Source organism: Montipora foliosa, chromosome 7 (genome assembly GCF_036669935.1).
Source record: "Montipora foliosa isolate CH-2021 chromosome 7, ASM3666993v2, whole genome shotgun sequence".
NCBI classification, from domain to species: domain Eukaryota; kingdom Metazoa; phylum Cnidaria; class Anthozoa; order Scleractinia; family Acroporidae; genus Montipora; species Montipora foliosa.
Genome location: NC_090875.1, coordinates 763,833 through 785,763, shown reverse-complemented (window position 1 = coordinate 785,763; position 21,931 = coordinate 763,833). Strand labels below are relative to the sequence as shown.

General features: G+C 46.9%; 5 non-coding genes and 1 pseudogene across 5 annotated transcripts; 2 read left to right on the top strand and 4 right to left on the bottom strand.

Annotated features, from left to right (window-relative positions):
- Positions 1–4,761: 4,761 nt before the first annotated feature.
- On the top strand, positions 4,762–4,880 carry LOC138011897 (5S ribosomal RNA). Its single transcript, XR_011124805.1, has one exon. It is a non-coding gene; the product is annotated as a 5S ribosomal RNA (ribosomal RNA).
- A 976-nt stretch (positions 4,881–5,856) lies between these two features.
- LOC138011984 (U1 spliceosomal RNA) lies at positions 5,857–6,020 on the bottom strand. The gene has a single exon (XR_011124881.1). It is a non-coding gene; the product is annotated as a U1 spliceosomal RNA (small nuclear RNA).
- Positions 6,021–11,879: 5,859 nt separating this feature from the next.
- Positions 11,880–12,054, bottom strand: LOC138012084 (U2 spliceosomal RNA; annotated as a pseudogene).
- A 5,716-nt stretch (positions 12,055–17,770) lies between these two features.
- LOC138012144 (5S ribosomal RNA) lies at positions 17,771–17,889 on the top strand. The gene has a single exon (XR_011125004.1). It is a non-coding gene; the product is annotated as a 5S ribosomal RNA (ribosomal RNA).
- Positions 17,890–18,867: 978 nt separating this feature from the next.
- LOC138012001 (U1 spliceosomal RNA) lies at positions 18,868–19,031 on the bottom strand. Its single transcript, XR_011124898.1, has one exon. It is a non-coding gene; the product is annotated as a U1 spliceosomal RNA (small nuclear RNA).
- Positions 19,032–19,225: 194 nt separating this feature from the next.
- Positions 19,226–19,419, bottom strand: LOC138012099 (U2 spliceosomal RNA). Its single transcript, XR_011124978.1, has one exon. It is a non-coding gene; the product is annotated as a U2 spliceosomal RNA (small nuclear RNA).
- Positions 19,420–21,931: the final 2,512 nt, after the last annotated feature.

The window sequence follows — 21,931 nt, the reverse complement described above, 5'->3', positions numbered from 1 at the left end:
TCCGCGTCGATATAACCCCAGGCCCTGAGATTACATCGAACGCGGACCGCATCATGTAGAAGAAGCCAGATCAAATCAGATTTTCTATTCTCAATAAACTTCAAACGGGACTTTCGCCACACCGAGGCCCACCGATTAATGGGGCGGCCGACAACGGCGCCCCAGTAGCCAGCACACCTCGGTGCAGGATCGGGAAAAGCATAGAGCAGAGAGTAAATGTTTTTAGAGGACAAATCATCAGGCAGGGCACCATTTCGATCAAACAAAGATTGAAAAACCGACAGACAGAGACAATAGAAAAAGGAGGGCTCTGGAGAAACAGGAACAGAATTTGAAGAGAAGGAGAAACGAGGATCAAGCTTAGCGAGGCTGCGTCCAAGAAAATAGCGAGCCAGAAAGTGCCATTTTTCAGAGCCGAAGTTATCACGTAGAGAAGAAAAACAAGAAAGGCGCAAGCTCACACATTTTGTACGGAAGTCGACAACGTTGAGGCCCCCCATCTTTAATGGGGCGCAACAACGCTGCCGGCTTACATTCTCCATCCTCCCCTTCCATATAAAAAGCCAAATCAAGCGGTGAAAACGATCACAAACCCATCGGGGGGGATGGAGAATCTTAGCAACATGCCAGAAACGGCTAGCACCAAGGACATTGACAATCATGGCACGACCGATAAATGAAAGCTCTCTTTGTTTCCACAGGTTTAAGACAGTCTCAAGTTTATCGAGTTTGGATTTCCAATTATCAGATTCCACCGAAAGCAAACCGTTAGCGAAATAGACACCCAAGATCTTGATCTTGGGGACCCACCTCAAACCAAAGGGGGAACCCCCCTGTGACCGCCAACGGCCAAGCCACATGGCCTCAGTTTTGGAGGTATTAAGTTTAGCGCCAGAACCTAATTCAAATCTACGAACAACTTCCAAAAGTCGACAAAGAGAGCTTTCAGTCTTTAAAAATATTGTAGCATCATCGGCATATTGCGAAATTTTAAATTGAAGTCCGGAAGCGCCCGGAAGCCGGAAACCAATAATCTGATCGCATCGCCTAATTTGGGTTGAGAGGACTTCAGACACGAGTACATAAAGGAGAGGAGACAGGGGACAGCCCTGCCTCACTCCCCTTTCCAGAATTACTGGGGCCGAAAGATTACTGTTGACAATTATGCGAGAAAAGACATTGTTGTAGAAAAGACTGACCCATTTATAGAAAGAAGGACCGAAACCAAATTTTACAAGAGTACACATAAGGAAAGAATGATCAACGCGGTCAAAAGCCTTCTCCTGGTCAAGAGTCACTAGAATTCCAGACTCATTAGTTTTGTCAATCATATCCAGGGTGTCTCGAATAAGTTGCAAATTGGAGAAAATCGATCTTCCGACAACACCGCACGTCTGATCCCGATGAACGATGGATTCCATCACGGGTTTCAGATGCTCGGTGATGGCCATAGAAGCAATTTTATAATCTGTATTGAGCAGCGAAATAGGACGCCAATTCTTAGCTAAGCGTTTGTCGTCTCTCTTAAAAACCAGGCGCAAGAGACCGCCACGTTGACTATCAGTGAGAGAACCCCGGCGATAGCATTCATTTAAAACAAGAGTGAGAACATCGCCGAGGTCCTCCCAAAAAGCGATGTAGAACTCAGTGGGAAGGCCGTCTGATCCAGGCGACTTCCCAGTCTGAAGACTATTAAGGGCCGAGAAAAGTTCCTCACTAGAAAACTTGCCTTCACAACTATCACATTTGGAAGCGGTTAAGGAAAACTCTAGATCATCAATTAAACTGGCCTGGACTCGCAGGTCGAGAGCATCCTTAGCAAAAAGGTTCTTATAAAAATCAACTAGGATCGATTCAATGTCAGCAGCAGCTGTCTTCTCCAAACCATTAGCATCGAGAAGGCAATCAAAGGAATTTTTCTCGGCTCTTTTCTTCTCAAGACGGAAAAAATAACGTGTTGGCCTCTCCCCCTCCTCCACCCACTTGGCGCGTGATCGGACTTTGGCGCCCTCCATTTCGCGTGAAATGAGGGAATAGAGAGCGCGTTCAAAATCGCGAATCCTAATTGAAGCCGAGTTACCACCGAAAGCCAGATCAGATTTAGCACGGATCAAACACTTAGTTAATCGATTACGTTCACGGTTTACGCGGGCGCGCTTACGAGAACTAAAGGTAATGCAGAAATTACGGATATTCAATTTGAAATCGTCCCACCACGCGCCAAGGGAAGCAAAATTAGCACGACGCTGTTTCTGAGAATTAATTAGAGTGGACATTTCAAACTTAAAGTTATCATCAGAAAGCAAACTGGAATTAAACTTCCAAACACCGTTTCGGGGACACGCAAAGCCATCCAAAGTCAAATTCAGGGAAACGAAATCATGATCTGAAAAAGCACATGGCAAAGTACAGCAGTTCTGAGCAAATGAAAGGAGAGCACGGAAAATGAGAAAACGGTCTATACGCGAAGCCTGAGTATAACTGGCATTGGCCCAGGTGAAAGAAACTCCACGAGGGTTTTGCCTACGCCAAACATCAACAAGAGAACAATCAGTGGCAAAGGACTGAAGCATAGTCTTATCCGGGAGAGATAGGTTAGAAGACGATAAACGGTCAAGCGCGCTATCAATGCAGTTAAAATCGCCGGCGACAATACGAATAGGGGAGAGGAAAAAAGTATGCAAATTTTGAAAAAAAGCTTTCCGATCCGAAACGGTGTTTGGAGCATACACATTAACAATATTGATTTGATGGGAGCCCGTTAGTATCAATGCGCTGATGACGCGGCCGTCAGAATCAAAAGTAAAACGAGTGACAGAACCTTGAAAGGAGGGGGAGACAAGGAGGCCCACACCGGCCGACCTGGCGCCCCCAAACGACCAATAGCACTTTCCAGCCCAATTTCGTGAGAATTCATTAGCGTTTTGCGGGAGTGCCGAGTCCGCGCGCGTTAAGTTTCAGTAATTTGAGCATTGATACTAACGACGCCTACCTACTGTCTGCCATTTACCCCGTTCGTCATCACTAAGCAACAGCCGGTCCTCACTCCCAGGGGTCTTGGAGCGCTCGCGATCACCCCCGCAGGAGTGGTCCCGCTCACGCCGCCGCTCCCGGGGCTGGACGTGGGCAGAAACACCCGAGGCACAGCCGCCAGGAGAGCAACGCTCACGGGCACCCCCACAGGAATCACGCTCACACTCCCGAACCCCCGAACGATCATGGGACCGGGTACCTTCATCCAAATGATCTCCATCCTTCTCAGCTTTCTCATCTTCCTTATCTTCATCCATCTCATCCTCTTCACTGTCCTCATCCTCGTTCTCCTCGACCTCGTCCTTGTTCTTCTCAATCTCGTTCTTCCGATTTTCATCACTCTTCTTTACATCCACGGGTACAGGGGCATCAGCAGGCGGTGGGCGGGACACAACTTTGGCAACATCGGCGTAAGTAGACGGACGAGAATTACTACGAACAGACGAAATATTACCACCAAACACAACAAAAGGACAATCCCGAAAACGACGATGAGACTTTAAACACACGCTACACATAACAGGGGACGGACACGAAGCAGCACGATGACCAGGCAGCTCACAATTAAGGCAACGAAAAGAATCACACTTGCCAGCAAGGTGATCATGGGATCCTCAGCGACGGCACGTTTTGGGTTGACCCGGGTACCAGACCCGGATAAATTCGCCCGCAATGTGAACACACGATGGAATGTCCTTGTTGAGACGCATTTTTGCCGTGCGGATTCCATTGAAAACATTATCTGATACTCGATCACGACGGAAAGAAAAAACCTTCCCATAGGTTGACAAGCGGCCGATCAGCACAGTATCGGGCATTTCAAAGGGAGCTTCATAAATTTTAACCAGTCTAACACGATTTTCACAGTCCCCAAGGAGAACCTGACATCCACAAATGATGATTTCATCTTTGCCTAACGCGATATTCTTTGCGCGATGATCATTAAAAGTGATAATCCAAGTTCGATTAGACCGACGGAACTGGATAGACGAGATGAAGTCAATGTCGATTCCAGACGCGTCAAATCCTTCGAGAATCTCCTGGCTGGTGGAAACTGCCTCGCAGGAAAAGTATACTGACAAATCCTTCTTGAGGCGCATGGTATTCCCGATGGCAGACCACCGCTCAGCAGGAACCGGATCGAATTGGGCACCAGAACTCATCAGGTCGGCAAGCACATGTGGTAGCGGTATATCGAGACTCTTTGAAAACAACTCAGGTGATACGGCAGCAGGATCGTCAGGAACGGAGTCAGCCCAAGAGGGAGAGGCCACAGCATTATCAGGAGTCTCTGGAACAACAGAAATAACAGAAATCAAATCATCATTTAACAACTCAGTGTCACCACTCATATTGCTTAAATGGTCGCTCATCTTCTTCTTCTTCTTCGTCCCACAAGTAGGGGAGATGAAGGCACAGCTTCTGATAAAATGGCGCAATTGGCACTTATCTTAGCCAAAAGAACGAGAAGCGATGCCCGTAAATGCTCACGGCGGACAAGGTGCTCCCAGTATCATGGCCACGAGATATGGTGGTCCGATTACAATCCGTGCCGAGGAAGGAATGCCCAAAGCCAACCTGAAAGCGAGGCGCACACAACGATCGCCCTTGTACAGTGGGCAGCAGGACACTTGCGTTGACGGCAAGAGGACAAATGCACATTGTGCTTGCTCTGACCTCGTTTTCATTTCCCCTTATAACAAAGTTAATTTTCACGGCAAATTACTTGTCTACGACCATACCACAGGGAAAACACCGGTTCTCGTCCAATCACCGAAGTTAAGCCCTGTCGGGCGGGGTTAGTACTTGGATGGGAGACCGCCTGGGAATACCCCGTGTTGTAGGCTTCCCTTTTTCCTTCTGTACACTTGATTATCTCAAAAAATCTCAGTTTCCTCCAATGAAAGAACATTGCAAACCAGCTTTTTGGAACACAACATGCCAACGATATGTCAAAGGTGAGACATACAAAAAAAACAAAATAGTTCACACGAGAAAGTGGAACTTGTATTCCCAAGGGAGCGCGTGCGCGCGAGATCTTATCAATCCAACGTTTATGACATGAAACGTATCTTTTGGTGTGAGCAAAGAACAGGATACGACAAGTAAAAAATGCATGCACTGTTATGCATTAGATGGAAGTTAACCTAGCCCGGATGATATGTATACAACGAAGGCTACAACACTACAACATTGATCTTGCGAAAACGTGACTTACGTGACGTAGCGCACTTCAAAGTCTTACTGTTCCCTGCTCAACACAGACAGTACGTATTCAAAGGGCTGATAAGACACTATCCTGACCATGAAAGATTTACTTTTTATGATAACAATCCAATTAACTGATAACATAGAAAAACCACAAAGTGTTGGCCACAGAAATGTAACGCCAACTGATCTGGCGGGTCCTCAGTTACTCAATGCAAAACGGGCTCTCCAGAACGCAACATAACACAACGCAAAAGAAATCTATCGCGATGGAGCAGTACAAACACACATCCACTTACGTTTTCGAAACGATGCACGAGGATAAGAGCTCGACCCGCTGGCATTTTCTTGTCTCACTCGTCTATCGATGGAAATCGATGCGGCTGAAATAAACACCTCCTCTCGCTCTCTCTACGGCCAAGAATGAAAGAAATAAAATCACAGTTTTGCAGTGCACCAAGTACGGAACATTCACCTACAATTTCAGCAGTGGACTTCACAAATACAACTCACCTTTCTTAGTCTTTACACCGCCACCGCATCTCCTTCCCTGCCCTGCCTGAAACGTTACCAACAAACCTTCCCATTAGCCAACTTTGCCACCGGGGTTTGGTGCGGGGACTAGCGCGAACGCAGGTCCCCACTACCAGAAATTATACGCTCGAGTTACCCACATTTGGGGTAATCGCAAGGGTCAACCCAATCGAAGTGCAATGAAAGAGCCTCACCTTGAGAGGACTGCCTCCCTGATCACAGTGCCTCCCACGTCAGGTAAGTTTTTTTATATTTGAGGCGAATGGCCGGGCCCCCAATGGGGAGAGTGCAATGCCCGCCAGACAAACAGACTTATCCGTCACACAACAACGGTTCACCTCAAACGGGGGCACACCAGTACGCCAAACTCGCTGGGGAATCGAACCCCACCCCTACAAACATAAAACAGAAGACAAACGCACACAGGAATTGCATTCAAGAGACGCCTCGTCTGTCTTACACTCAAGAATGACAACCCCACACGGACAGACACAAAAGACAGACAAAACAGTCGGACAACAGGACATAAGGAAACGAACGGGAGCAACGGTGAATGGCAAACCTACGAGGTTACCAGTCGACAGACTCATCCAGACTAACAAGAACTGGTTCACCGATAAGATGCAGCGAAGCGAACTAAAGGTGGACAACAAGACGATCATCGACGAGAGAAGCAATGACACCACGACCACCCCACTGGCGAACAAAAAAACGACGACGACGGGCGGAATGAAAACGACGAAAAAACAAAGGCAGGTAGCGACGCACACGAGACTTGATACGCTCAATAACCAGAACGGCAGAAGGGCGAGTATGACGAAACCGGAAGTCATTCCGAGCCCACCAAACACAGAACCTACTAACATTAAGCAGATAAACAAAAACACGCGGAACGACACGCAATTCATCTTCAGAAAAACCAAAAAGGACGTGACGAGGAAGGAAACTAGGAGAGAGAGGGGAGGCTAGAAACAACCAGGACTGGAGCCAAGAGAGGACACTTGTGGCCAACGGGCAGTCAAAAAAAAGGTGCTGTAAAGATTCCAAAGGACAAGAGCAGAAACAGGCCGTAGGGACGTTAAGACCAAAAGAGGAAAGGCGTGCGGCCGTATAGAGGACACCGTGAGCGACCTTCCAAGAAAGGTCGATCACAGGACGGTCCAAAACAAAAAAGGAGAGCTGACACCACGTCGCAGACCAATACAACGGACCAAACAAGGGACGGAACTTAGCTACACAATGAGGGGGAGACACGTTTTCAGAGAGGAGAAAAAGGTAAGCAGACTTAGTAGTAACAGAACGAATGGGGCAAAAATCAACACCGGAACCAATAGCAGAGGATGAAACAGAAAGAGAACCTTTACACGCACGCCAAGCGGACAGAAGCGAAACATAAAATGGCGGGAGCCGGGAGATGGGAGAAACAGAGGGGGAACAAAAAACCACATGAGGGGGAGCATTAAGTATGGAGGAAAACCAAAAGACCATGAACGAGACTCACGAAGACGGAGATACGACAAAGCGGCGAAGCCATTGAACATGGAGGGCCGACACTTTAAGCTGGAAGTCCACAACATTAAAACCACCTAGGGAGGAGTGCTGCACAACAACACGACGCGCTACAACATCCCGCTTCCCACCCCAGAAAAAATTAAACACGAGAGAGTTGATTTCAGTAGTGACCCACCGGGGCACATGGATAAGGGAGGCCACGTACCACACACGGGATAAGGCAAGAGCGTTGATGACTAGAGACTTACCACGGTAAGACAAAGCACGCTGCCTCCAAGAATTTAGAACATTTTCAACCGCAGTGATACGAGGCCTCCAATTATCCACCTCCAGATTGCCGGGACCCAAAAAGACACCCAAGACCTTAACCTTTACAGACGACCACTCAATAGCCACCGGTGAGTCAGTGCGATTGCTCCAAGGACCAAGCCAAAGGCCCTTACATTTGGACATGTTAAGCTTGGCCCCGGAACCATGCTCGTAGAGAGAATAGACACTAAAAACTTCACGAATGGAACGATCACTAGAAACTAGAAGGGACGTATCATCTGCATAACAGGAAATAACAGGTAAAGGAAGAGAAAAACCAGGCAAGATAAGGCCACTGACCGAAGGATTGGCACGGATGTTACAAGCAAGAACTTCAACGACAAGAACATACAGAAGAGGAGACAGAGGACAACCTTGACGAACACCACGGGACAACGAAAAGGACCTGGAAATAAAACCATTGACATTAACCGAACTACGGACACCAGAATAAAAAAGATCAACCCACTTTATAAAAGAAGGCCCAAAGCCCATAGAAGAGAGAGTGGAACGCAGGAAGGACCAATCCACCCTGTCAAATGCCTTTTCTTGGTCTAGGGACAGAACAGCAGCGGGGATATCCATGCGAGAACAGTAATCAACAGCATCCCGCAAGAAAGCTACATTCTCACCAATGAAGCGACCCGGAACCCCACAAGTTTGATCTTTAGAAACAACCAGGTGAATGACCTTGAGGAGGCGGGCCGCAATAGCACGGGAAGCAATTTTGTAGTCGGCATTTAACAGGGTGATTGGTCTCCAGTTCTTAGGGTCGACACGATCACCTTTTTTAAAAGAGAGAGTGATAATACCGCGGCGTTGAGAGGGAGACAGACGACCAGAAGAAAAAGCTGAGTTTGACACCATAACGAGATCGGCACCTAACACAGACCAGAATTTGAGGAAAAATTCCATAGGAAGGCCATCACAGCCAGGAGCCTTACCCCTAGCCATGCCCTTCAGAGCAGTCAAACACTCCTCCTGGCTGAGAGGACCTTCACAAAGAGCACTAGAGACAGGCGAGAGGACAGAAGAGACACAAGAGAGAAGTTCATTACGGGCAGCAAGGTCACAAGGTACAGCGGAAAAGAGATCAGAGTAGAAGGAACGGAAAACATTACAAAGGCCATCCTTGTCAGAGACAAGTGACCCATCACTACCTCTCAGCGCCGAGATATAGCGGTCGGTGGATTGCTTTTTGACGAGGCAGAAGAAATAAGCGGTGGACGACTCACCCTCCTCCACCCATCTGGCCTGCGCGCGCACCTGGAGACTGCGGGCAGACTCCAGGTCGAGAGACTGAAGACGAGCCAAAGATGACAAATAGATGGGCAGAAGAGAGACACGACCAAGATCAACAGCTGGCTTAAGGTGAGAGACCAGACGATGGAGAATGTCCCGCTCAAGGCGCTTAGACTCCGCCCGACGCTTACAATAATTGATGGTGAGACCCTTGATGCGAGACTTGCCAGCATCCCACCAGTCAACCAGGGAGCGATAGGTAAGCAAGCGAGAGCGCCAGGACTGCCAGAAATCGGACACAAGATGAAAATAAGCCTCCTCCTCCAAAATAGAGGTGTTGAGTTTCCAAAGACCAGGTCCTGACACGGGCACCGAAGGAAGCGACCAAAAAAACTGGAGAGCACAGTGGTCAGAGTATGGGCAAGGAAGAATGTCTGCAGAAGACACAAAGGGGATCCACGCATATGGGCACCCGATGAGGTCTATGCGAGAAGCAAGAGAGCCATCTCTCCGAAACCAGGTGAAAGACGAGTCAGAAGGGTGCCGGACACGCAAAATATCAACAACACAACAATCACGAAAAACGGATGACAACAAAGAAGAACTTTCACGGGAAGTATCGAAGGGGCAGGACCCACAACGATCAATAAGACGGTCGAAGACTGTATTGAAATCACCACACAGAAGAGAAGGAATGGAAGGATCGATATGATCAACACACTGATGAAGAAAGGAATCACGCTCAGGGTTACGATTTGGGGCATAAGCACAAGCAACATGGAAGACAGAACCACGGAAACCAAACTCAGCTAATACAAAACGACCATCGAACTCAGAAACAACAGAGTGGCACAGGAGGACAGGACGATACAGAATAGCAACCCCACAAGAACGATGAGAACCAAAGGAGCCAGCACACAAATAACCATATCCGGACACCCAAGAAGATAACTCCGTCGGAGAGATGGCATGCGTCTCCTGCAGACACACAACCGAGGGAGAGAGATGGGACAGCCACTGAAAAAAGCTGAGCCGCTTGTCCGCATCCCTCAAACCATTAATGTTAACCGAGATGACGGAGAGAGCCATGAGGGAAAGAGAAAGGGACAAGACATACATCACTGTGGACCAGAAGACAGACCAAACGCACGAAGGGAATCAAGTGACCTAGGGGAGAGCGGACGGGAAACAGTCTGCTTAGATTTCTTAGAAATCTCAGAATCACCATCTGAACTGGAGTAGTCAACAACAGACCGTTTGCGAGAACCCGAGACCTCGACCATAAGGGCATCGGGGGGCTCAGAGAAGGGCAAGATGGGCTCACAAGAACCGGGCACCAGATCACCAGCATTATCAGAGGAAACATTGGCGTCCACTTCACTACAATTATCCTTAGCACTACGAACACTATTCGTGTTCACACTTTTATCACTACAAGCACTATTCGTGCACCCACTACTGTTATTGTTCTCATCACGAACACTATTCGTGTTCACACTATTAGCTTTACGAACACTATTCGTGTTCACACTATTATCTTTACAAATATTATTATCATTGTTACTATCAGTGTTCTCACTATTTACGTTATCAATCATATCATTTCCAGCACTTAAAATACCAGCGCTATTCGCGCTCCTACTACAACTACTGCTTAAGATGCTTTCGCTGACGACCTGGGTACCGGGAGGTGAGTCACCACCGGCAACAGAGACGCCATCGGAAGCAGAGAACGACGAGGGCGAGGATGAGGAGTCCTCATCCATCGCATCAACCCAGTTGGTAGACTGGAGGACTGACTGACTCTGAAAGAGATCCACAGAGCCATCATCCTCCGAGTCAGAGGAGTCAGGCTGGATATCGGGCACACTATGAGTCGAGGCAGGGACAACACCCGCAACCGCGGGAGGGGGGGAAACGGGTGTAGGCGACGCAAGCATCACAGCCTCCGCAGGAGTGGGGTCAGTACAAGCACCTGTCCCAGGATCAACGTTTGGCACATCCCAAGCTCGCGGGGGATTGGTACAGTTCCTGAAAACATGGCCAGGTAGACGGCAATTGCGACACACGCCGCGAAAGGGAAAATTCCGGGCAATATGCCCTTCCTCCCTACAAACATCACAAGTTAGGGGTTGGCCAGGGTACCAGACCTTACAAGAATACCCGTTAATAGTGACGGACCGCGGGATAACCTTTTGACGTATCATTTGAACAATTCTAGAGCCAGTCGAAACATCATTTATATCGGCATAATGTTGCAGCCTAACATTTTTAACAGCGCCATAGGCTTCCATAAACGAACGTAAATCATTATTACTTGCTTCAAACGGATAGTGATGAACTATGACATTCACAGGGCGGGGCCCATGAACAAGCACACGGCATATAACTCCATCAATTGTAACAAAATCAGAGCTTTCAATAGACTTTTTAGCACTATCATCCACGAACGAAACGTTAACAGCACTATTTGGAACAAACTGAATAGCTGCAACAGTGAATTCATCATTAAAGTGACATCTAATGGCACGCGCAATATCAAAGCGTTGGGCAGTAGACGGAAAATTAGAAACGTCGAAAGCAACAGTGTGCAGAAAGTGAGCCCGGGCCATGGCCCAAGGCCAACCCTAAAGGGCGGGGCAACTACAAAAGGGAAACAAAACTCACCAAAAAGGCGCAGAATTCAGGCTGAAAAAGCACAAAGAAATGGATGGGCGACGAAGTCCAAAATGGCTGAACAACGGAACCAAATAGGCCAAAGGCCCGCCACTTACACTGAAGAGAAGACCAAAAACCACGTACCAAATGGGTAGGGCCTCCGGCCAAGCACTCGCGTCAGGTAAGTATGCCTTCTCAGCCTCTTCGGGACCGCAAAACGCAACTTGTCTGCGCATACCATGTGGTAATGGGGGTCACGTGCTCCTCGTCCTGTCGTGTCGTGCTGTCCACTCGCTGCTATACTACCTAGAAAAGACAAGAGAATGTGAAGGTTGGTTGCTTGGTCACTTGTTCTGCTTTCACTTGATTATTTCTTCCCCAGAGGGAAGTGGGCCACGCTCGGAGGTAGTGCTATACCGAGGCAACCCGTGGCCGGGACGAGGCAAGCCTCTTTTCCACGGCCCAGTTCCAAAAATCAGTTTAATATATGAGCTGCTCGATGAGCAGCGTATCAGATATTAAGCTGATAAGAACAGATTTTTTTTTCGTAAAAGGAATTTATTCACAATTAAAAATATTTACAGGAATCAAACAAATACGAAAATCAAGCAGGTTACAGATATCCCTAGATAACTTGAACTAAATAACTAAGTAAGGCGAATTTACAATCATTCCTTAATAACTTAGACGTTACGTAAAGCAAATTTACAAGTATTCCTAAGTAATTAAATAAGGCGAATTTACAAGCATTTCTAAAAAGCTTAAACGTTGCTAAGTGACAAATAAGGCAAATTTACAAAATAAATTAAATAAGGCGGATTTACAGGTTTAGTAACTTAAGCGCTACTAAATAACTAAGTAGAGCGGGTATCCAAGATATTCAGTTACTTAAAGGCTAAATATCAAAATGCAGGCGTCCATTCTGTACGGAGCAGAAATTATCTGCAGCCCAAAAATCAGAAAAACGGTTATCTGGAAGACGGAAATGATCTAATCGAATCCTACGCCTAATGTCATCTAAAATAAATCGAATTATAGCATTGGAGTCTTCGTGGCCATTGTGAAAAGTCGCCTTATTTCGAAAAAACCATACTCCGTAAAGAATGGACTTAACAAGGTAGCGCGCGATTCTAGCAAGCTTGGAGTTAACAGCGGGCCAACGAAAAAAGAAAACAAACGGAACATTATGGACGAACTGGACGCCAAGTAAAGAAGAAAGACAAGGGACAAAACGCTGCCATACTCTTTTGACACGGGAACAGTTCAAAAAACAATGATCAATGGTCTCTCGCCGAGGGCAAGAGGCACATATGGCAGAATTAATGTAGCCCCAGTTTTGGAGGGAGTCACGGACCTTAACTGCGTGGAACACGATGAGCCAGAGAAGGTCATTTTTATAATTCTCTGTAAAATTATCACGGACGAGAGACCATTGATCATCTAAGGAAAAACGGCGGCCAACAAAAGGGGCCCAATGACGGGACAAAATCGGGGAAGACGAACTGGAAGACAGGAGTTTCAGGTAGATTTTCTTGGAGGAGAGTTCAGAATCGCCAATATCGGAGAGAGTCTGAAGACAGGCATTATAAAAAGGGGTCGGGGACGACGCACAAGGAGCAGAATTATCTCTAAGAAAGAACCAACAAGGACGCAAGGAAGACAAACGACGACCAACAAAGTATTTACAGAGAAAAAAGCTGCTGTCCCCGGGAGAGTCCAAGGTACCGGCCAAGCCAGCTAGAGAGAGAGCACGGCACTTAAGCAAAAAATTACATAAGCCAAGACCGCTAGAACCAGGACTCAAAAAACAAACATTGCGACTAACAGTCTCAAGACGGGAACCCCAGAGGAAAGGCCAGATAAGAGCGTTAACACGGGAGATAACCCAGGCCGGTAACACAAGGACTCTCGCCAGGTAGAGCAGCTTGCTTAGACCTAAGACATTAATAATAAGGGCCTTGCCAGGCAAGGAGAGAGAACGCGAACGCCACAGATTGAGGGACTTCTCTAACTTGTTGATCTTAGGCTGCCAGTTATCGACTTCAGTCGGGATAGAACCAAAAACAATACCTAAGATCTTCATTTTATGCACCCAAGTGAGGCCTAAGGGCTCGTCCGTACGAGATTTCCAGGCCCCAAGCCACATAGCTTCAGTTTTTGATTTATTTAACTTAGCACCAGTACCGCGCTCATAGATGGAAACACAATCAAAAAGTCTGGTGAGGGATCGGAAGTCTTTCAAAATAGTCGTCGTATCATCGGCGTAAAGGCGAACCTTAGCTTGACAACCAGAAGAGCTGGGTAAGAGGAACCCCTCAATCTGTGGGCAAGTACGGATAAGATTCGCTAAAATCTCGACACACAAAACATACAGGAGGGGGGGCAGGGGGTCCCCCTGTCGAACCCCTCGTTCGAGGGGAATCTGCGTTGTTAGCCAATCATTTAAAATGATACGCATATTCGCGCCAGAATATAGGGTCGTGACCCAGCGGCAAAAACTAGGGCCGAAGCCAAGTGAGGGCAAGAGCTCAAGTAGAAAGAAACGGTTAACTCGATCAAAGGCCTTCTCCTGGTCAAGGCTCAAAAGAATAGCGGGTTCGTTAGTTCGTTCAATATAGTCGAGAGTGTCACGTAAAAGGAAAGTATTTGCTAAAATCGAGCGACCCGGAACAGAACAGGTTTGATCAGGGCCGACAACGTGTTCTAGAACTTTGGAAAGGCGAACAGTGATAGCTTTAGAAATAATCTTGCAATCGACATTGAGCAAAGAAATCGGTCGCCAATTCTTAAGATCTTTAATATCGCCGCGCTTTTTGTAAATTAGACGGGTGACACTTCCTTTCATCGAGTTAACCAGCTCCCCACCCCGGTAGCAAGAGTTCGCCACACGAAGGAGGAGAGGAGCTAAAAGATCCCAAAAAAATAAATAAAATTCTGTTGAAAACCCATCAGAACCCGGCGACTTGCCCAGGTTAAGACTTCTGACAGAAAAGGAAAGTTCATCAAGCGTGAGAAACCCCTCGCACGAATCACGTTGTTCACAAGAAAGGACATTTAAAATAGATGCTAGACACCGTTGTTTACACTCGTGATTGATGGGTTCTTCGGAAAAAAGCGTTGTATAAAACTCAACATGGGCACGCTCAATCTCAGCACGTGCAAAAACTTCGTCACCGTTTGAATTTAAAATAGAGGAAACAGAGTTGCGATCAATGCGTTCACGCTCGAGGTGAAAGAAAAAACGCGTGGGCTTCTCACCCTCTTCAGGCCATTGAACACGGGAGCGGATCTTACAACCTTCAAGATCATTCAAGGTGAGTGTTTTCAACTCTGATTCAAGGCGAGAAATCTCAAAACTTAAATTATCTTCACCTGAGGCAAGTCGCTGTTTCAGGGCAATCAAGCGATTAGTAATTAGTACACGTTCTCGGGAAGAACGTCTACGTTTATCTTTTGAAAAGGCAATGATTTCTGCACGGAGAGAAGATTTAAAGAACTCCCACCAATCTTTGATATCGGAAAACAAATCGACAACACTTGAAAGATCAACAATGCGAGACTTAACGAGATCACAAAAGGTGGAATCTTGCAGCAAAGAAGAATTAAATTTCCATAAACCAGGACCACGATGAATAATATTATCAAAACGCACGTGTAAATTAACGAAATCATGATCAGATAAACAGCACGGGAATATAGACGAGGATATGATATTATTCCGTAAATTGCGAGAAACAAAAAATTTATCAAGGCGAGAGCCAACAGAAAAATTGGAGTTAAACCAAGAAACATCACGAGAGCGGGGATGCAATTTACGCCACGCATCAATAAAATGCAGCGAAGATCGAAAATCAGTCAAATACTGGGCAAGAGAAACATTGCCGCCAAACTTGTCAAGATCACGTTCCTAGCAGTTAAAATCACCGCCTAAAATAGTAAAATCGGCGGGTAAGAAAAAATGATGAATGTTCTCAAAAAAAGTTTTCGGATCAGTAAGATTGGTGGGAGCATAAATGTTGATTAAATTACATTTAATACCATTAAAATCAAGAAGAAGAGTAATAACGTGCCCACTTGAATCTCTACGCCATGACAAAACGTTACAGTTGAAATTATCAGAAAGCAGAGTGATAATGCCGCCCTGTCTGCCAATGGCTGGTGACCAAAAGAGGTGCCCAGACCATCGACGTGACAGGGATTGAAAGAAAACTGGGTCGGAAATCTGAACTTCTTGAATAAAACAAACATCGAAAGATTGATCAAAAATTAACTTCTCTTTAGCCGAGTCAAATCCACGAGAATTAATGGTAAGGAGTTTCATCAAGTGGGCGCGCTTTTAGGAGCAATGTCGGAAACGTCAGTATCAGATCGGCGCTTACGTGGGGCAGCCATTTTGGCCGGGCGAGTAGGCTGACGAGAAGCAGGAGGGGATGTACCAGGCGAGACTAGTGCAGGACGGCGGCGAGGCGGGGTTGCAGGAACTGATGAGTGAGACGGTGAAAACAGTTCTGGCGACGAAACGGGTGGAGATGTAAGCGCTTGGCTGTAGGATGGCTTTTCAGCAGGGCGGAGAAAACACGAAGACGAAGACGCAGATGGGGACACATGTGACAAGGAGGTAGAAGACGAAGGAGGAGGAGCAACACCAGAAGCAGGGGAAGTGGCAATAGAGGCAGGTACATCAGAGTTGGCGGCGGCGGCATCAGGAGCATCGGCAGAAACATCGGGCACACTAAGGTTATCAGGGGTGGCATCAGGCACATCAGACGCATCAAGCATGGCACTATCTTCATTATCTTTAGGATCAGCAGGAGTAACATCGGGGGCATCAGACATACGTTCGTTATCATCATCATCATCGTTATCATCATTATCATCATTATCATCATCATCGTTAGAAGTACTCTCGTAGTCAGGAATATATTCGCGGTCAGAGGGATGATCATCATTAGATAAAACTTCAGCATCAGGGGCGGATTCGGAGAAAGGATCAGAAGTTGCGGTGACAAGTTTACAGCGAGACCAAGAATGAGGACAGTGCAAGGCTAGATGCAAGGCAGACTTACAAACAGAGCAAGCAACGGTATCAGGGCAGTTTTTAGCTACATGGCCATACTGATCACAATTAAAACACACAACACGGTCACACGTTTGAGCCAGGTGATCTGGAGAATTACAGAGGCGGCAGGTTTTCGGCTGACCTCTGTAACTAAAACGAAGCAAAAGACGACCAAAACGCAGAAAACACGGAATAGGAGAGACAACTTGCACTTGCAGAATACGAAGACCATTGAAAATACCAGGATAATTAGGAAGCATTCCACGACGACACGCAATAACATTACCATAAGGCTTTAGACGTTCAATAATAGCACTATCCGGAAGTTCATGGGGGGCATCATGCACAGTAACAAAGGTCACAGGACGGAAGGACGAACGAACAAAATAACTGCCATTACCAACATTGAACGTAGTTAAGGACAAAAACTTTTCACAGTGAAACGGATTATTAAAGGTCAACATCACACCATTGTTGGGTTTACGCTGCAGACAACGAACACACTGTGGGGCAAATCCCTCACGATCCAAACCATCGAAAATCACACTGGTATCAATCCATTGAGACGGGAAAAAAAAGGCAGTACACGGACGATCAGGTAAAACGTTAGCAGGGTGATAGTGTTCTTTCTCAAAAGTAGACATATTTTCAACAGGACGATTCGGCGTATCAGCAAACGGAAGAGAGGCATTTGAGGTCGAGGACTTAACAACATTTGAAACAACATCATCAGCAGCACGTACTAATTGCGTATCACTCAAGGACGATTCACACTCCACAAGATCACTCCACGAGGTAGACATAGCTGGGCCGGCGCGTTTCCGAAAAACGGCCGGCAATCACAAATACCACAAGGAAGGGCACGGGAACAAACCGGTAGGGCTTCGCCCTGGGTTAACCCGAAAAACACACGACCAAAAGGACTTAGCCAAAAGGCCGAGAAGCGATGCCCGTAAATGCTCACAGCGGACAAGGTGCTCCCAGTCTCATGGCCACGAGATATGGTGGTCCGATTACAATCCGTGCCAAGGAAGGAATGCCCAAAGCCAACCTGAAAGCGATGCGCACACCACGATCGCCCTTGTACAGTGGGCAGCAGGACCAGCATTGCATGGCACTTCCGTTGACGGATAGAGGACAAATGCACATTGTGCTTGCTCTGACCTCGTTTTCATTTTCCCTTATAACAAAGTTAATTTTCACGGCAAATTACTTGTCTACGACCATACCACAGGGAAAACACCGGTTCTCGTCCGATCACCGAAGTTAAGCCCTGTCGGGCGGGGTTAGTACTTGGATGGGAGACCGCCTGGGAATACCCCGTGTTGTAGGCTTCCCTTTTTCCTTCTGTACACTTGATTATCTCAAAAAATCTCAGTTTCCTTCAATGAAAGAACATTCCAAACCAGGTTTTTTGAACACAACATGCCAACGATATGTCAAAGATGAGACATACAACAAAAACAAAATAGTTCACACGAGAAAGTGGAACTTGTATTCCCAAGGGAGCGCGTGCGCGCGAGATCTTATCAATCCAATGTTTATGACATGAAACGTATCTTTTCGTGTGAGCAAAGAACAGGATACGACAAGTAAAAAATACATGCACTGTTATGCATTAGATGGAAGTTAACCTAGCCCGGATGATATGTATACAACGAAGGCTACAACACTACAACATTGACCTTGCGAAAACGTGACTTACGTGACGTAGCGCACTTCAAAGTCTTACTGTTCCCTGCTCAACACGGACAGTACGTATTCAAAGGGCCGATAAGACACTATCCTGACCATGAAAGATTTACTTTTTATGACAACAATCCAATTAACTGATAACATAGAGAAACCACAAAGTGTTGGCCACAGAAATGTAACGCCAACTGATCTGGCGGGTCCTCAGTTACTCAATGCAAAACGGGCTCTCCAGAACGCAACATAACACAACGCAAAAGAAATCTATCGTGATGGAGCAGTACAAACACACATCCACTTACGTTTTCGAAACGATGCACGAGGATAAGAGCTCGACCCGCTGGCATTTTCTTGTCTCACTCGTCTATCGATGGAAATCGATGCGGCTGAAATAAACACCTCCTCTCGCTCTCTCTACGGCCAAGAATGAAAGAAATAAAATCACAGTTTTGCAGTGCACCAAGTACGGAACATTCACCTACAATTTCAGCAGTGGACTTCACAAATACAACTCACCTTCCTTAGTCTTTACACCGCCACCGCATCTCCTTTTCCCTGCCCTGCCTGAAACGTTACCAACAAACCTTCCCATTAGCCAACTTTGCCACCGGGGTTTGGTGCTGGGACTAGCGCGAACGCAGGTCCCCACTACCAGAAATTATACCCTCGAGTTACCCACATTTGGGGTAATCGCAAGGGTCAACCCAATCGAAGTGCAATGAAAGAGCCTCACCTTGAGAGGACCGCCTCCCTGATCACAGTGCCTCCCGCGTCAGGTAAGTGTGCCTTCTCAGCCTCTTCGGGACCGCAAAACGCAACTTGTCTGCGCATACCATGTGGTAATGGGGGTCACGTGCTCCTCGTCCTGTCGTGTCGTGCTGTCCACTCGCTGCTATGCTACCTAGAAAAGACAAGAGAATGTGAAGGTTGGTTGCTTGGTCACTTGTTCTTCTTTCACTTGATTATTTCTTCCCCAGAGGGAAGTGGGCCACGCTCGGAGGTAGTGCTATACCGAGGCAACCCGTGGCCGGGACGAGGCAAGCCTCTTTTCCACGGCCCAGTTCCAAAAATCAGTTTAATATATGAGCTGCTCGATGAGCAGCGTATCAGATATTAAGCTGATAAGAAGAGATACTTTTTTTTTTTTTTTCGTTTATTTACATATATACAATGGGCCAGACGGAGGAAGCTCCGCTGTCGCCCTTAATTTACAATAGTTAAGTTGTAATATTAAGTTGGAATGAAAACGAGGCTAAAGTACAATATAATTGTTGACTAATAAAAGCGAAGTAAAAGCGAAGGCATTCTGGAGACACCTCGTCTGATTTACACTCCAGAATGCCAAAAATGCTAAGAAATATTATTGAAAGCGACTATATACAAATTACTAATTTCATGTGAGTGTAAAATTGGAAGTGTTTGGTTTTTGGTAAGCCAGGGAAAGGGAGCGATCGAGCGGCCGAGTCCGGGGGCCTGGGAGCCCGCCCTTGCAAGGCTCGGCCCCAGGGCTCGGCCACCACCCTCCTTGTCCCTGCCTAAATGATTAAGCGTAGCTTATCGTTATCTACGCTGCACAAAATGCCCATGTGGGCCCAAGTTTTCAGGAATTGATTGGGGGGATAATAGGAGTACGCCGCGGAGAGACGCGTGCGTACCCTTGTTTTTATTTTATTGATTACAGCCTGGGCGGACGTACCCTTCTGTTCGAAAGTACGAAGGTTCCGCGCCGCCCAGATTTCATTAAGAGTAAGATTAAACAAAAACTTGGAAATTAAGTTCGCTTTGTAGGACTGGTCATCCTGAGGGAGGCCATGTCCGAAAAAAACTAGAGCGGGACTTAAAGTAAAAACGGTAGAATAGAAAGGATGTATGATTTGGAAAACCCACGCCCACACCTGGGGTGCATTATTGCATTCACAGAAGGCGTGAGAGAAGGATTCGGTAAGGCCACAGGTGGCACAACGCTTGCTAACTCGGAGCCGGCGCCACCGTTTTAGGAACGCCCAAGTTTTAATAACGCCATGGGCCAGACGCCACGCGATATCAGCTTCCCAATTAGTACTCAGACCACCATATATACTCGGCCAGAGACTGCGCCAAGGTAAAGTGATGGACAGTTTCCCCTCCCAGGCGAATGTGCAAGGCAGTCGCCGGGGTGAGGGATTCACGAGTTTTTCGTAGAAGGTTTTAACGGTATAGTCTGGTAGCAGGGTTAGATCTAGATTAAGGCGGTCAACCGCTGTGAGGATGTGTTGATAATACAAAGGGGGATGACCCCCGATGTATTTCGGTACAGAGTTTGACCTCAGGAAAGACCAGCTTTTAGTCGTACGACTCAAGGCTAAGCCAATCCAGAATCTAGCGAAGTAGATCCATTTAGAGTCGCAAGTTTGGTCCCCTATACAGGGAACCCAATGCAATTTTAGGGCCCGGGCCTTCTCTTGCGGGTTGACAACTGCCAGGCCTCCTTGAGCTAAGGGGAGCTGACATGTCGACCTCGCCACCAGTTCTGTCTTGCTGTTCCACAAGAAGTCATAGATCGCTTTGTTAACTCTTGTGTGAACCCATTCGGGCATCGGGTAAAGTGAAGCTGTGTACCAGAGTCCCGAGGCGCCCAGAATGTTGGTAATTAGCGCTTTACCGCGTAGCGATAAGTGCGTTGTTTCCAAAGGTTAAGGCGATTCACCGATTTAGATACACGATTATCCCAGTTAGCGTGATCCAGGTTTTCGTGACCAAAATACAACCCAAGGATTTTAAGCTTGTCTGTTACCCATGTGATGTTTACAGGGCCGGTTGGCCGACCGGCTGATCTGCCAATCCACAAGCCCTCGGTTTTTGTTGCATTGAGGCGCGAACCGGATCCCTTTTCGAAGATGTTGACAATGTGAAAACATTGTGTGATGGAATAATCGTTAGCTAAAATTAGCGTCGTGTCATCAGCGTACTGTGACACTTTACTTTGTTGTTGGTTTGAACCGGGGATTTGAATTCCCTCGATCGTTTCGTCCCGGCGAATCGCCTGACCTAAGGTTTCAACTACCAAGCAGTACAGTAGCGGTGATAGCGGGCAACCTTGCCGAACGCCTCGTTCGAGGCGAAAAGGCGAAGAAAGCCAGCCGTTGTTAATGACGTTAGAGGTGATGTCGTTATAAACAACATCAACCCAACGGCGGAAATGAGGCCCGAAATTGAAACGAGTTAACACGCGTTGTAGAAACCCGTGGTTAACTCGGTCAAAAGCCTTTTCCTGATCCAGACTAATAATAGCGGCAGATATTCCTTTATGATTCACATAGTCAATAGTGTTCCGTAGTAAAAAGAGATTCTCGTAGATACTACGATCCGGAATACCGCAAGTTTGATCTTTCTTTATGATCCGAGGTAGAACATGACGTAATCTATTTGCTAACACTTCTGTACAGATCTTGTAGTCTGTGTTTAGTAAGGAAATAGGTCGCCAGTTCTTAAGCTCGAGAGGATCATCTTTCTTATATAAGAGACGAATGATCCCTCGGCGTTGGGTCTCAGACAAAGAGCCGTGGGTGAAGGAGTAATTTAGTATTTCCACCAAATCAGGTCCTATCAAGCCCCAAAAGCGTCTATAAAATTCAACCGGTAAGCCGTCGCTCCCCGGGGACTTGTTTGTTGACATTTGTGAAGCCGCTTCGAAACACTCGGTGA